The 13767-nt window shown below is 41.3% G+C and overlaps 1 protein-coding gene across 4 annotated transcripts in view; it reads left to right on the top strand.

Moving 5' to 3' along the window:
- The window catches only part of SEMA5B (semaphorin 5B), a 262758-nt gene that overhangs the window by 76025 nt on the left and 172966 nt on the right, over positions 1 to 13767 (top strand). For all 4 annotated transcript variants that reach the window (XM_057368566.1, XM_057368567.1, XM_057368565.1 and 1 more), the window contains one exon: positions 7476 to 7536. The gene's annotated coding sequence lies outside the window, so the exon portion shown is untranslated. The remainder of the gene's footprint in view (positions 1 to 7475; positions 7537 to 13767) is intronic.

The raw sequence follows: 13767 nt of genomic DNA, 5'->3' as shown, positions 1-13767 counted from the left end.
AATAGGAATTTTCTTTAACTAAAGATGCTTGCAGTAATTTCCTGACTCCCCTTGAATTATTTTCATCCTCATATTCATGGGTTTAGTGTTAATGAAAATCATTAACTGTATGTTAAAAAGATCATCWGTCCCTTAAACATCTCCCGGAATAGCCAAAGAGGAAAAAAAATTAAAGAACAAAAGCTCCCTCTGAATTTTTTACTCATCCAATCACCCAAATTAGTCATTGTTAAAGAAAAGTGTGCAGCTTGGTGTGACCAGGCAGGGCACTCTGGCTCCATGATTTACCCTGCCTTGCCTATATATCCAGTGTGCTCGGGTGTGGAATTATGCTCTGTCCTCAGGTGCCTGCCACACTTAAYGCTGTGTAATCACTCTGAATTCAGGATGAATGTCAACTACAACAGAAAACTATTTCCAAGCATCTGTAGGTCTAGTTTAGGCCTTTTAGGATCAAACTTTCATCTCCAGTATAAATCCACTGAAGGAAAGAGTTTATATTTCACGCCTCTTGAAAGCAGAACCTAGTGCTAAGTGTTGTCTTCAAGCACTACCACTGCACCTGTGGCCTTCTATGTATTCGTACATGCTTTTGGTGACACCCTTAAGCTAACAAGGCTTAAGTCATGGCTGTGTGGAAAAGGCAGGAATGAAGGAAGTGCCAAACTCTAGGGTGTTCTTGCAAGCAATGAGGACTAGTGTTTGGGAGGCACCAGTTCATAAGTTGGGGTTCCCCCCTTGCCCAACTGTGCCACTGGCTTGCTGTAAAATCCTTTGCAAATCACTCACCTTCTCTAGAGGTTCAGTTTAGCTTTTGTACAGCAGGAACAATGATTCCTTTCAGCTCTGCCTCCACAGTGGTGATTGCACGGGGATAACGAGCAGTAATGCAGCCTTTAGGGAGCTGAAGCTGAAGCCACTCTAGCGAGTGTTTTGTGCTGGGAGAAGAATGGATCCTTAAAATATTTAATCAACAATCGCTGGGTATATATACCCCTCTTCTGGATTAAATACTCTTACTGATTTAGAGCTCTATTATGTCTTTCCGTCTTTTGTTTATCTCATGTTCTCATCAATTGGGGCTTCACTTTAGACCATGATAAAGCACTTTAACCATGCTTTTACTGGCTATAGTTGTTAGGAAATCTTCTGCGTGCTTTTTACCTTTTTAAAATATTGATTCTATTCTCACTTTCTGAACTATCTTGACTTTTTTTTTAAGGGAGGCAATAATGAATTTCCATATGGTTTATACCTTGTAAAAAGATTATCTCCATTTGCTCTTTTTAGAAACTTTTCTGAAGGGAAGGCACTGTCCCAATGCACAGAAGCAATTTTTCTTTTCAATGGATCCTGTGACTCAAATCTAAACCTTTGCTCTCAGAGGAACACTTTTTAAATGTTTACTTACTGCTTGATTCCTGATAGGCAGTCTGGAAAAAAAAACAGATGAGGTGTTACTCCTGAAAGTTACACTGCTTTATATTGTTTGAAAGGCAGAGATTGAACTGATTTGTCTAGCAGCTTGCCTTTTCTCAGCTGGGGGAAAAAGTTCCTTTTTAGCTCAGGCTTTTATCAACAGTCCAGTAAAAGTGTTTTTTATATATACATTAAAAAAATCATACAACATATATATAAAGCCTTTTATCTTGATGGCTCCAAAGTAGTTGACAAATTTGTCAAGTAATTTGTCAGCTACTTTCCTGAAAAGTTATCTCTTACTCYGGAAAGGTGTCATGGAGGTATTTGTATGTTAGGTGAAATTATTCTTGCTACTAATAGCTTTGAAATAACAATCAGACATGCAATGCATGCATTTAAAAAATTTAATCTTAAGAATTCTAGAAATATTTTTCCTAGTCCTTTTTCCTAGCTGGAGCAGATTGTTGTGTATGGGCAAAACCTGAGTAAACTAAGTGGATGTCTGCTCCTCTCTGGTACCCATCCCAGGCTTGGAGAGACGCCTTTGTGCAATGGGTGAGCTGCCTTCTAGGGGCCCCGCGAAGTTCCTCACAGCAATATCCTGTTTACCTCATTGGTGGCACCATGACTTCCATGGCCACTATTTCTATATAAGCCCTATATATGAGCAGTGTTTGCCTCTTCTGGAAGGGCTCTGGATACACATCCCACATACATACACACTCTGCATCTGTGAGGCTTCATCAGAGGATCCTCTTGGCTCCTGAACCTCTCCCCTGGGCACATTGTTGGCTACCTTGAGAGCAAACAGTTGTAGGTGACTGAGGGTTTTGTGATGGGATCCATAGCAGGAGTGTGTTAATGGAGTCAAGTGCTATTTATTGGCTCCAGTGGATTTCACTGCGCCCTTGGCGCGTTCACGCTTCCTGCATGAAACTTGGCTGGAGGAGTCAGAACTGCAAGACATCATCCCAAATTCCAGCTGGGATGCGTAACTTGGCTACATGACACTCTCCCCTCTTTGCCCCCCCTTACTATTTCCCATGTTAAATAGTTTCTCAGGACTCAAAGGAGAAGGAGGAAATAATCTCCCGGCCAATGATTCTCATAAGTAGAAAAATTGCATAAATAAATTAGCAATGATTAATAGTAAGAAATTGTCACTTCTCTCACTTGCCTAGAAGTTGTAGCTTGCTGAAATGACAGTTTTGGTGTTGGGGTGTTGGGATGCAGAGAGTGAGTGATGGGGGTAGGGATTTATTTTATATATACATTTTCAAATTGAAAAAAAAGGGTGATTTATTTGCTTTTGCTGTAGCCTGCTCAAAATTTTCAGTTTTACATTAATAGCTATGGGAACAGCAGTTCTTACTGCCATATACTTTAGCTATTAACATTGTGTATGGTTTGACAGTACATCTCTTAATTTATTTTTTATTCCYTTGCAATCATAAAATATGTATCAGCCTTCCTTTCTAATCTCCTTTGGCATGTCCAGCTAGTTATTTTGTTTCTTTCCTCCTTTTGAATTTGATTTTTCTAACAACATATACTTCACCAGGAAAAACAAACCAACTATCTGTTAAACTTCCTTTTAAAAAAATTTAAATTTGATTGAATTCATATTTAATGGAATGATTTCTTCAGGAGCTCCTAACAGCTTTCCACCCCAAATGTTTGCTTCACTGATATTTTAATTGCTGTAATAATCAGCATTCTGAGTACAAGGTCTTTCCTCTAGCTCAGTAAATCCATACTGGCTGAGTAAAGCATGTCTGTGATTTATGTGCAGATAAACAGCTTTGGATCCCATCCAATCACTTCATCAGTTTTAATTCGGCTGCCTAATCAGTAGCAAACAGGAGGGTTGTTTTTTGCTGGTTCGGGGTTTTTTGGGCTTGGGTTGTTGGTTTGGGTTTTTTTTTGTTTTGTTTTGTTTTTTGCATTATTTTGTTTTTAACAGGGTTGGGGTGTTAATAGAGGATTTGGCATGTTCCCCAGAATGGCACAAATAGCTCCCCATTTCTCATCATCTTTGTGTCAAAATCATCTGTAACTTTCTGAGAGAGTTTSTGAGAAGGGGATGAGATGCCAAGCTGTGCCTTTGGGCTTTCGTTGGTATCTAAGGAACCAGGCAGATATGCAGTCTGAGCACTGAGTCTGCTCTTATCTCATGGTTTATAAAGGACATCCCTCAGATGCCTGAGAAAAGTGGAAGGGCTCCTACAGAAGCAGATTTTGTTTACTGTGTGTGTTTAGAGGTTAWTGCCTTCAAAATAATATCCACAGCAATGATGGTACTGCAGTTGCTGTTTCTTACTAGGCAAAGTGGCTTGGAAGGGTTCTGGGAGGAGGAGGTGGCCCTGTGGGGTGCAGCTGTGCAGGGGTGGGACAGTGGAGCCCCCTCCCCGCTCCACACCCTCAGCCTATCTCTCACTGTACAAGTCAGCCACGGGCACAGCGCTCTATAAGCCAGAGGGCTCCAGATGACTCCAGTCTGAGGCTCTTTGAGATTAAGACTCGTGACCACAGTTCCTGACCTCATTTTTGTCTACAATAACCTAAGCAAATGCCTGCTAAGGTTAAAACACTGGACCATTTACATTATCATCTATTTGTGCCATGTGTCCAGGGGTGAAGCATTCTCTGATTTATAAGCAGCSTCTGAAGGATTACAGAGAGCAACCCCATTTTGGACATCAGATCTAGGGCAAGCAATACCATCTGTAATAACAAAGCTTACCTAAAGAGCTTAGCATGGTTTGAGTAGTAAACCATGGCTGTGTGTCAGTGAACCTTGTCAGCTCTCCTGGCTGCCTTCATTTCAGTGTGTAACTCTGCCTGGCCATTTCATTTACACTGGGAAACTGCAAGAGGTATTAGTAGCTCTTCCTCTGTATCTGTTTTTTTTTTCCTGTTTCATGGCAGCACTTGTTATGCAAGCAAGGAGTGGACTTGAGAACACTGTGCTAGGCTGTGTGGCCACCACTGGACGTGTAAGGAGGTAGGTTAATTGGAAGGAGGACACAGCAATGGCAGTGTCCTTTCAGCTCTGTCTTTCACTCTTACCAAGAATCTCTACCAGAGCTGCTCAATTCAAACATCTTGGCTCAGCCYTAATTTCTTGCACACACTCATAGCTGTAGGGGTTTTAAATAGACTTTTGAATCATCATGAAATTCAGAGAATTAGGCTGGGCTGGAGGGAAGGGCAGGAACTGGGTTTGTGGCATTTTGAGATCAGTTCTCTGTGCAGATGTGGATGTCCCAAGGGACCTTGGGTGAGGTGTGTAATCCATCTGCTCTGTTGGATTTYTTTTTTACTTGCAAAATGGCAATAACACCTCTTTGCCTTTGACTGKTGATGAAGAGAGAATGAAACCCATTAATGAAGAGAAGACATTTAGACCCTGTGGTGCTTCTGGTACAGCTCCACCTCCACAACAGCACTCACTGGGATTTTTATCTGCAGTGCTTGAAGAGTTTTCAAAAATTATTTTGTGGTGTGTGTGAAGGGGAAAGTTGGGCCATTTTACTATTACTTTCATATTATGCTGCTTCCTTTTAATTCATGACAACCCTGTGGAGGGACTACCAGTCTTGGGATTCTCCTRGCTTTGACTGAGCGCAATCTATACGTTTGGTTCTCTTAAACTCGACAGGCACTCCAAGCATTCCTGTTAAAATTATTGGGAAATGAACTTCAAGAGTCCTGAAAGATGAAGACTATCCCATCTGTCCATCTGGTGCTTTAATAGAGAGATGAGAAAGTTTTGCTGTAAACTGAGAGGGAATTCAAATGWCTGAGAAGAAATTTTGAGAGAAGGCTCAGTGTCTTGCAGATCAAAAGGTTCATTTAGGGCATCCTCTATTCTCTAGCCAAAGGGGAGCTATTATGTTTAGAGAGGCAGTGTGCAGACCRGAATTCTTCTGGTGATGAAACCTAGAGTTTGTGCTGTCCAGTGGCTTACTGTATAGAAAAGACTACCTATCTATCCTGGAGATTTGAGCTAACAGATGGATCTTGTTTTCATACAAGCTGGTGTGCTGGGCTCTGAGCTGCCTCCTGGGATATCACTGAAGAAGCATTTCCACTGTCACCATTTYAAAGAGCAGGAGTTAGCTGACAATGAAGATGGAGTCCTTTCTGTGGGTGCTCTGTCACCTCTGGGTTCCTTTGGGTGTCCTACCTTCAGCATTCGGCCCTGGCAGAACAGCTGCAGAAATGTTCTCAGCTTCATCCTTTTCCTATGGTTTCTTCCATGAGGAAAAACTGATAGGAGAAGGAAGGAAATGTGAGAGCCTGTATGGATGTTAGTCTTATTATGTTGAAAGAGGGGACTGTGAGAGCCTTTTCTGSTTATGGAAATGTGATGAATGAGGTTTCTTGAAGGAAACAATTGCTTCAGTCCTCTCAGTGAACTGCATGACTGGCTCCTCTGTTTCTGCCGTTTGTTTTTTTTTCAGATGGTGCTACATTCATTATGACTTTCCTTTATTTTTTTTTCCCTATTTTCCATTTTTACCCTCCCTTTCCCTTTTTTCCTTTCACTTTTCCTGATTCATACTATATAGAAGCCATTGTTCAAAAAAGAATTACCAGGATGGTGAGAGGTCTGTCTGTGGCTAAAGTTTGATGGCCTGTCCCTGAGTACAGCACCTTAACCTACAGAAGCCCTCTGGCATTATACAGAGTTTTGACAGCCCTGATACTGRTTTCCCTGGAAAAAGCATTTTGTCTTTTTGCTATCTCTATTCCTTGTCTATGATGTAGCGTTAGCAGCACGTGCTCCTTCTCAGGAGCACAGTGAGGAAAAACCCATCTGGTTTGTGAATGCTCAGACATTGCTCTAATGGAAGCCATGTAAATAACTCGACAAATTATTTCACTGAGATTGTCTGTTGAGCATAATAGGTAGCAGGGTCAGAATTTCTTCACAGTGATTCATTTCTTACTGGCTGAGTGGGATTTGTGCTCACAAGMCATTTCACAGAAATGTCCTCTGATTTTTKCTGTCTCTGTCTTTTCCCTGCCTAYACTTTTAGTTCTTTGATCTCTTGCTGGTGAGCTCCAGGGAGCAGAGACTACCAGGGCAAATGTCTGCACTGTGCTCAATGCAAAGAGTTCAGGCACAGGGTAGGCTTTATGGTGCTGACATAACTAAAGAATAAATTAGTATGAACTAATCCAGAACTTGTTATAATTTGTTGTATTTTTTTGCTTCTTTACTTTCATGATACTGTGATGGAATTGCGGGATTTGGATAAGACATGAAGGCAAAAATAATGAAAATAACCTTTCAGTGCAGATTTCTTGAGCAAATTTGTTCATTCTGAGCTTTGCTTTTGGTATTTCAAAGAGGGGAGTTACGGGCTCACAGTCAGTGTKCAGATCTCTGCCCTGTGAGATTGGGAGCAAATCATGGAGGCTGCRCTCACACATCTTCATCTGGCTGCAGCTCCTGGATTGACTTGAGCAGTTCAAATAATTCTTCACTAACCTGAGTGCATCTGTGTGTAGTTCTACTGGCAGAATGGAAAGTGCAAGGARCTCCAGCAGGAGTGAATGATGAGGCTGGATGATGGGTGCTTGGGGACAGGAATGTCCAAACAGAGCACTGCAGTGAGGATTTAGATATGTGTTCACAGCCTGCATTTCTCACTGGTGCAAATCTCCCACTTGGAAACTGGGACAAGAGTGATTCCTTGTCTTTCTGCAAGGATGAAGCATTTAGGATTATGAAAAGTTCAGACAGGGTTGTGCAATTTCTCAGTCAGATTGATTGTGTTAAAATATTTATTGTTTCCACAAACATTTGCTGCTAGCAAACCTGTGGGTTAGTATTTTGCAGAAAGCAAATAATTGCAGCTGAAGCCAGTTTTGAAGCAACCTTAAGGTGACCATTAAGGAAAATTTTTACACTGCTTTGTGGTTAAACTTAAATGATATTTTTATTGCATTTCATTTCCCAATAATGTCAAAATTCTTCCTCAGCTGGTAGAAGATGTAGTTAGCAATATCCACTGAAGACTMATTTTCTGATGTTTTTACAGGTCACTTAAGATTTTCCCTGGAGCGTGGCTTCGAAAATGACACTTCAGTAATGCAGAAGCTGTAAGTAAATAATAMCATGTTTGCAGCCCTTGTTTAAAAGCCATCTTTACACTCTTTCCAGGGCTTTGTTAGAACTCATCTTTGCTAGACTCTATCTATCTCACAACAAGCTGGCAGGGAAGTCACTGRGWTATGACATGCTTTCAAAGTCGACTRTGCCATTTTAGATGCTTTGCTTTATCAGCTTCTTGTTTAATCTAAGAACTCCAATAATGGTTGCCTAATCTGCAGGAAGGAAGCCCAAGACATCTGTCAGTATTGCAGGCAATGTCACAAGCAGACAAAATTAAAAATACCTCATTAGCATCTATGAGTAGTGAATAAAATGATACATTACCAAAAGTTCTTATGCCTTTGGTTCCCAGGCACAGAACAAAGGCCAAGAACCTTATTTGCTTGTGATACCACCAATTAAAAAGGCCTACTAGAAGCTGAACAAATGAACCCCAGAGGGTGCTGACCTGGTCAGGTATTTGTTGGCCTTTGGTAACTTGATGTCGGAGTTCAGTATCTTAGGAGTCTTATCACAAAGATAAGCTTTTGGCAATTCCTGGTTGTGAATGCTTGAAAATGATGCAGTTTCCTTCTCTTTCTCAACTTTTTCCATATTTTTGAAGGTGAATTATTAAGCTGCTAATTTTGGTATCTCTTTCTGAATTCTGCATTGTTTTTCCTAATCAATTCTCTAAGATCTGCTCAATCTCTATCTGATTCAGTCAGCTACTCAACATCTAAACCTTTTGTAATAAAGAGAGTGCTAATTTTTCAGTTTATTTCAATTGTCTTTCATCAGGTGTTATCATATTACTCAATCATCCGGCATTGGAATTTGTAATTTAATCAATAAAGGAGGCCATTTTTCTCAAGGAGATCAAGACAGAAAGATCTTGAGGAAAATGCACAGTGAAAGGAAGGTGAAGAACAAAAAAAGGGTGATAAGAACTGTGGTGGCATTTAATAGCGGCACACCTTGGTGGCTATACTTGCCTGGCAAGTAGCAAGCAAAAGAGATACCACTACTTTAAAATTAATGGATATAAGGATTTTGTCTGTGCACTCACCTTGCACAATCTAGAGGCAGAATCATGGATAATACTTAAGATGCTATGTCAAGCACCTTGTACCATCTCCAGGGGTTGGCAACCCTGTACATGAGCAGTACTGTTCACACGAGCAGTTTGACATCAACAGAGACACCAAGAGAAGAAACTCTGCTGTGTGAGCTCCCCCAGCCTGTCTGCTCACACAGCTTTCTATTGTGTTGCTGTTGCTTTTTGTTATATGATAACATCTGACGAAAGACAATTGAAATAAACAGAAAAATTAGCACTCTCTTTATTACAAAAGGTTTAGATGTTGAGCAGCTGGCAAGGGCAGAGGAGGGAAGAGCTGCTGCCTCCCTTGATGTGATCACTGAGGGGCTCAAGGCTTTGCAGCACAGGCATGTCCCTGCCCACAGTAAAAGGTGGCTGTGGCCTGTGAACTTTCTCTGTCCTCGCCCCTGGCTTTGCTCGCAGGCATTCTGCTGCCCCAAAGTGGGCATGGTACTGTGCTGTCCTGGCAGGATGAGGGGATGGCTGTTCATTGCCAGCAGTCAGAACTCTCCTGGTTTCCTGCCCTGGCCCTTCTGAGCATTCTTCCTAGTTCTGCTGGAGGTGTGAATATGCCCCAGGGATGAGATTTGTTTTGCATTCAGCCCCTGGAAGACAGCATGGGCCCTTTCCTCGGGCCCTTGACTTCACAGTGAGATGGCCTGGGCAGGTCTCAAGTATCAGGCCTCTGTAGCGTCAGCCATGGTTTTGCTGATAAATTGCTTCTAAGTATTATGGTCTCAACTTGGCAAAGTTTGCAAAACACAAGATGAAAGGTATCAAAACTATTCATTCAGAAAATGTTAATATTTAAAATTACAGTAAATCGTTTGGTGTTTAAGGCATGTCAGAGTGCTCCTTTGGTTATGTGTCTCCCAAGGCCTGGTTGCTAGTGCTGTGGTCACATTTTCTGCAAATCAAACATTGAGCCAGTTATTGAAACACCCATCTTGTGGGATTTTTGGAACATATCTTTTAGTTGAAGCAGGCATGTTGGTAAAGAAAGACTTTATAATACAACATTTTGGAGAATTTTTAATACGTGGTGTGTGGCATTTGTCTTGAAGATTTTAGTACTCCCCTTGAGTGCTGCTCCAGATTGAATAAACAGGTATTTAGAGAGTCTTCAGGTGCTTATTTTCAACCTGCATTGACAAACCTTTCCTGTGGTAATCACATAGTTTCATAAGACAATAAGAGAATCAAGTGTAGAGCTCTACAGCAGATAATCTTACTTCCCCCTCACTTTCCATTCCCAACAACACCCCAGGCACTCTACAGTGAAAGCTGTCACATAATTGGGACAGGGTCTTACCTCAGGATTTATTAAGTAATGAACATCATGGATTGAAGGATGCCTGGAAAAGTGCTGCATGCTGTCCAGGGAGAAGGTGAAGTCACCATCCCTGGAGGTGTTCAAGAAATGACTGGACATGGCACTTAGTGCCATACTCTGGGTGACAAGTTGGAGGTTGGTCAAAGGTTGGACTCGATGATCTTGGAGATCATTTCAAACTAAATGATTCTGTGATTCTGTGTGAATCTGTGAAATGAAATGGAGATGAAATTGAAATGGCTTGGTCCAAAATTCTCAGCCACTCTGCATTCCTGCAGCCCTCTTGAATTCAAGTCCTGCTCCTGTTTTTCACAGCTGTACCAGAAAGTTTTGGACAAGGAATGTGTGGAGTGTGCCAATCAGACAGCTACAAAATCTACAGAACTGCAACTGGATGACAAATCACTCCCTCTGCCCTTGGAAAATATCACAGAAGCCTTTTCTTGTATGAGCAATATTGTAAATATTGTTAATATTTTTTTCATAAACCTGTGTTTAAGTCTATTTTCCAACCATTCAGCAGTGCCAAAGGATTACCAAACATGCACCATATGATTGTTTATGATCCCTGGTTCCTTCTTGTGCGCTCCAAATAATGTCATCCAAGCCAGTGCTGTTCTGCTTGTCATATTTGGCCAAATATGAGAGCAGAGTTTCTCCCACTGAGCAGTTTAATGTGCTGTATTTGAAGACTGACTTTTGGAGCAACCACTCTTTGGCCAAAGCAATCACTGTTTTGCCTAGCCCGGCAGCCTAGGGAACCCAGCTCTAAGAACCTTTCTGATGAGAGCTGTGGTTTAAGATATTTTTCAGGGTTGATTTAGCACTCAAGAGCTCAGAGCTCTGTGGAACTGGAGCATCTTCAAAAGTAAGCAATGGCACATCCAGATTGTCCCTTTGTCCTTCCCACAGTAATGACTTCCTCTTTCTACCTAAAAAAGAGAAAATAATGAATTATACTTTAGTCCTGCTTTACAGTGGTATTTTGCACAAAATTATGCCAGTGTATAGTATGTCCAAAAATATTTACATATATGGTCATTAATTTTTCTCCTCTAATATCCCTTGCTTTTGAGCTGCTAAAACATTTTGAAACTCTTGGTTTGTTTTTTCTGTCCTGCTCCCAGCACCAAATCACCCATTTTAGTGATTCAATGCAGATCAGAAATTTGGAGGGGAAAAAAGGAACATTGCAGCCACTTTTGGCTCATCTCATAAAGGATTTTGGGTTTTGCTCCCACTGATTTTGAATTCAACAGGCTGCAGAAGGACTGGGTGTCATTTAGCTATTAGAGATTTTTGTTTTTCTGATCATTGTGAAGTAGCATCATTAACACAGGCAAATTACCACGCTTCGCTGTGCTGTGTCCATGGTACATTAGAGGCCCTTTTCCATTGGTGAAGCTGAGTCTATTCTCTAAAATCAGGGGACCATTGGCAGTTCTTTGGCAAGTGAGACAGAGGGGCTATTTAATGGGAAGAAGAGTGGTCTAATAAAGGGAAAGAAGTCAAACATGACAAGTGCATGGAAAGACAGCAGAATGTTGGTTTATAAATCACTGCATAATTGGACCAAAATATTTATAATTTTCACAAAGCCAAGGAGGAAGAAGACTGCAGTTTTGGAGTGAATGAGTAACATGATTTTTCCAAAGTGCATTTTAGAAAAATCAAGCACTTTATCCATTTCTCTTCCCAATACAAGTGCTGTGCTTTCAGGCTAATAGAATCTGGTTTGTGTTGCCGAATTTTCTGTTTTGAAACGGTGTGTTGGCTTTTGGTGAAGAAATTTGACTTAAACTTGAACATGTCTGGATTTTACAAATAACTTTTTAGTTTAGTAAGATGAAACCAGCTATCCAGAAGGTAATTGCCAATGGATTTTACAAGTACATAAAAATATATTGCTTTTTCGTGCAACATTTCATCACCCTTTTCAATATTCCTTTTCCTTTCCTTTGCCATCAATGACAAAGCACTGTGATAATTTGTTCTCTCATGCCTTTTCCTGAAAACATTGATCTCTGGCCCTGGTTGTGTATGTGGGTATTGGGGGGGGGGGGGAGGTATTAGGCATGTGCATATGCATCTATTTATTTCTGACTCAGTGTTTATTTCTTGGCCTGGTGTTGTTCAGTGTGTTTAACTTGTGGCCTGAGGAAAAACAGAGCACACAGGCTATAAAAAGTTGTTCTGAAAAGGTTGCTTAAAATGGCACAGGACCCAAGGGCTAATGAGCAATCTCTCAAAGCTAGGTATTAATGCAACTGCTGAAACATTTGGCACAGCAGAGACACCAAAGAAAGCAGCAGCACCTGATTGTTAGCCCCCTGCATCCCTGGGAGTGGACATGTATACTGGAAACTCTCTTGAGGTCCCTCATTATGTCAGCTTTGCCCTGTGGGTGAGGGTGGGGACAGACACCCACTATCCTGCAGTGGCACGGAGCTCTGTGCAAATGAGTTCTGTCTCTGAACAGTGTTGCTCATTTAATCGCCTGTCGCAATATTTTACTTGGAGGAAATTTTAACATGAGGCCCTGCCAACCTCCTCTACCCCTAAATTTCCATCAACTGCCTGTAAGAGGGCTGGCTAACACACAAGATACGGGCCCATGCTGAGGAATTGCAGGATTTCTATTTCCATTACCTCAGCTTTCCACATTTCCTTGTAGCCTTGCCTTCTGTTTAAAATGCAAAGGGCATTAACTTCTATGAGCATGTGGGGCAGTAATGCAGGCAGGCATTGCCTTGGGATGACACGGTTTCCCCTGCTCTGCTCAGATCTGTAAACTGAAGCATGAAGAGCCTGCTTTTATCCTTAATAACTTTGCTAGTTTGCTTTAGTTATCACTTGATACAGAGATGACTAAAACATGGTACTTGGGGTAAATAGAATGTCTGTCCAAGTATGTGGCAATGACACACAAAATTAGCTGCTGCAAACAGACATCTCTGTTCACATCAGCTTTGCCCAATTTGTCAAGAAAACATCTGTATAATCTAAAAGAAAAACAAACACTAAATTTAGGCAACAGGAAAGGATTATTATTTTCTTCTGCAAGCAATGGGAGTGCCCTGCAGGACAGTGCCCTTTTTGCATCACTACGTTCATTTAGCAGTGGTTCTCACACTTTAAAAGTAAGTTTAGATCTTTTACCAGCAGCCTGACATCATTACTAAGGCTCTGCATGTTTACCATATAACTCATGATCTAGTTAAAGGAAATTATTACATGCAGACTTTAAAGGAGATACCCCTTTCAATGGGGTGTGAACTTCAACACAAACCAAACAGTTGCTTAAAGTCCTTTTGGGTTTGTGAAACTCTCCCATGAACCACACCAAGTTGTGAATGATGCTGCCCTTCAAACAGCCAGGACAGCCCAATACCTCCTTCCAGTAGCTGTGGCGTGAGCAGCATGTGCTGGTTTACATCCAAACTCATCCACTGTGTATTTAATTCTCACTTTATTTTGGCCTGTGTTGAATTCCTGGCCTGTCCTTCATATTAAAATGACCTTGTTCCTCCAGGGAAGCCTCCCCCACTTCAAACAAATGGTATCAACACCAAATAACTGCTTTGTGGTATCCAGTTTTGTCCTGCATTTGTTTTAAAGCTTCCCAGGAACCCTTGGCTACTTTGCGCAAACTGTTAACTTGAGGGTAATAATTTTGTCTGGGTTTTGTCACAGAAATTCAATTAAGGAGGATTATGAACACAGTTGTAGGCCTGTTTCATTTACAGTTGCAAATGAAACCCAGGCCACACACTGATCGTTTATATAGGAAAGGAGATGCTGTGT

Source organism: Malurus melanocephalus, unplaced genomic scaffold (genome assembly GCF_030028575.1).
Source record: "Malurus melanocephalus ecotype Western Australia unplaced genomic scaffold, MMel_1.1 scaffold_94, whole genome shotgun sequence".
Taxonomy (NCBI): Eukaryota; Metazoa; Chordata; class Aves; order Passeriformes; family Maluridae; genus Malurus; species Malurus melanocephalus.
This window is presented reverse-complemented; position numbering and strand designations above follow the sequence as displayed.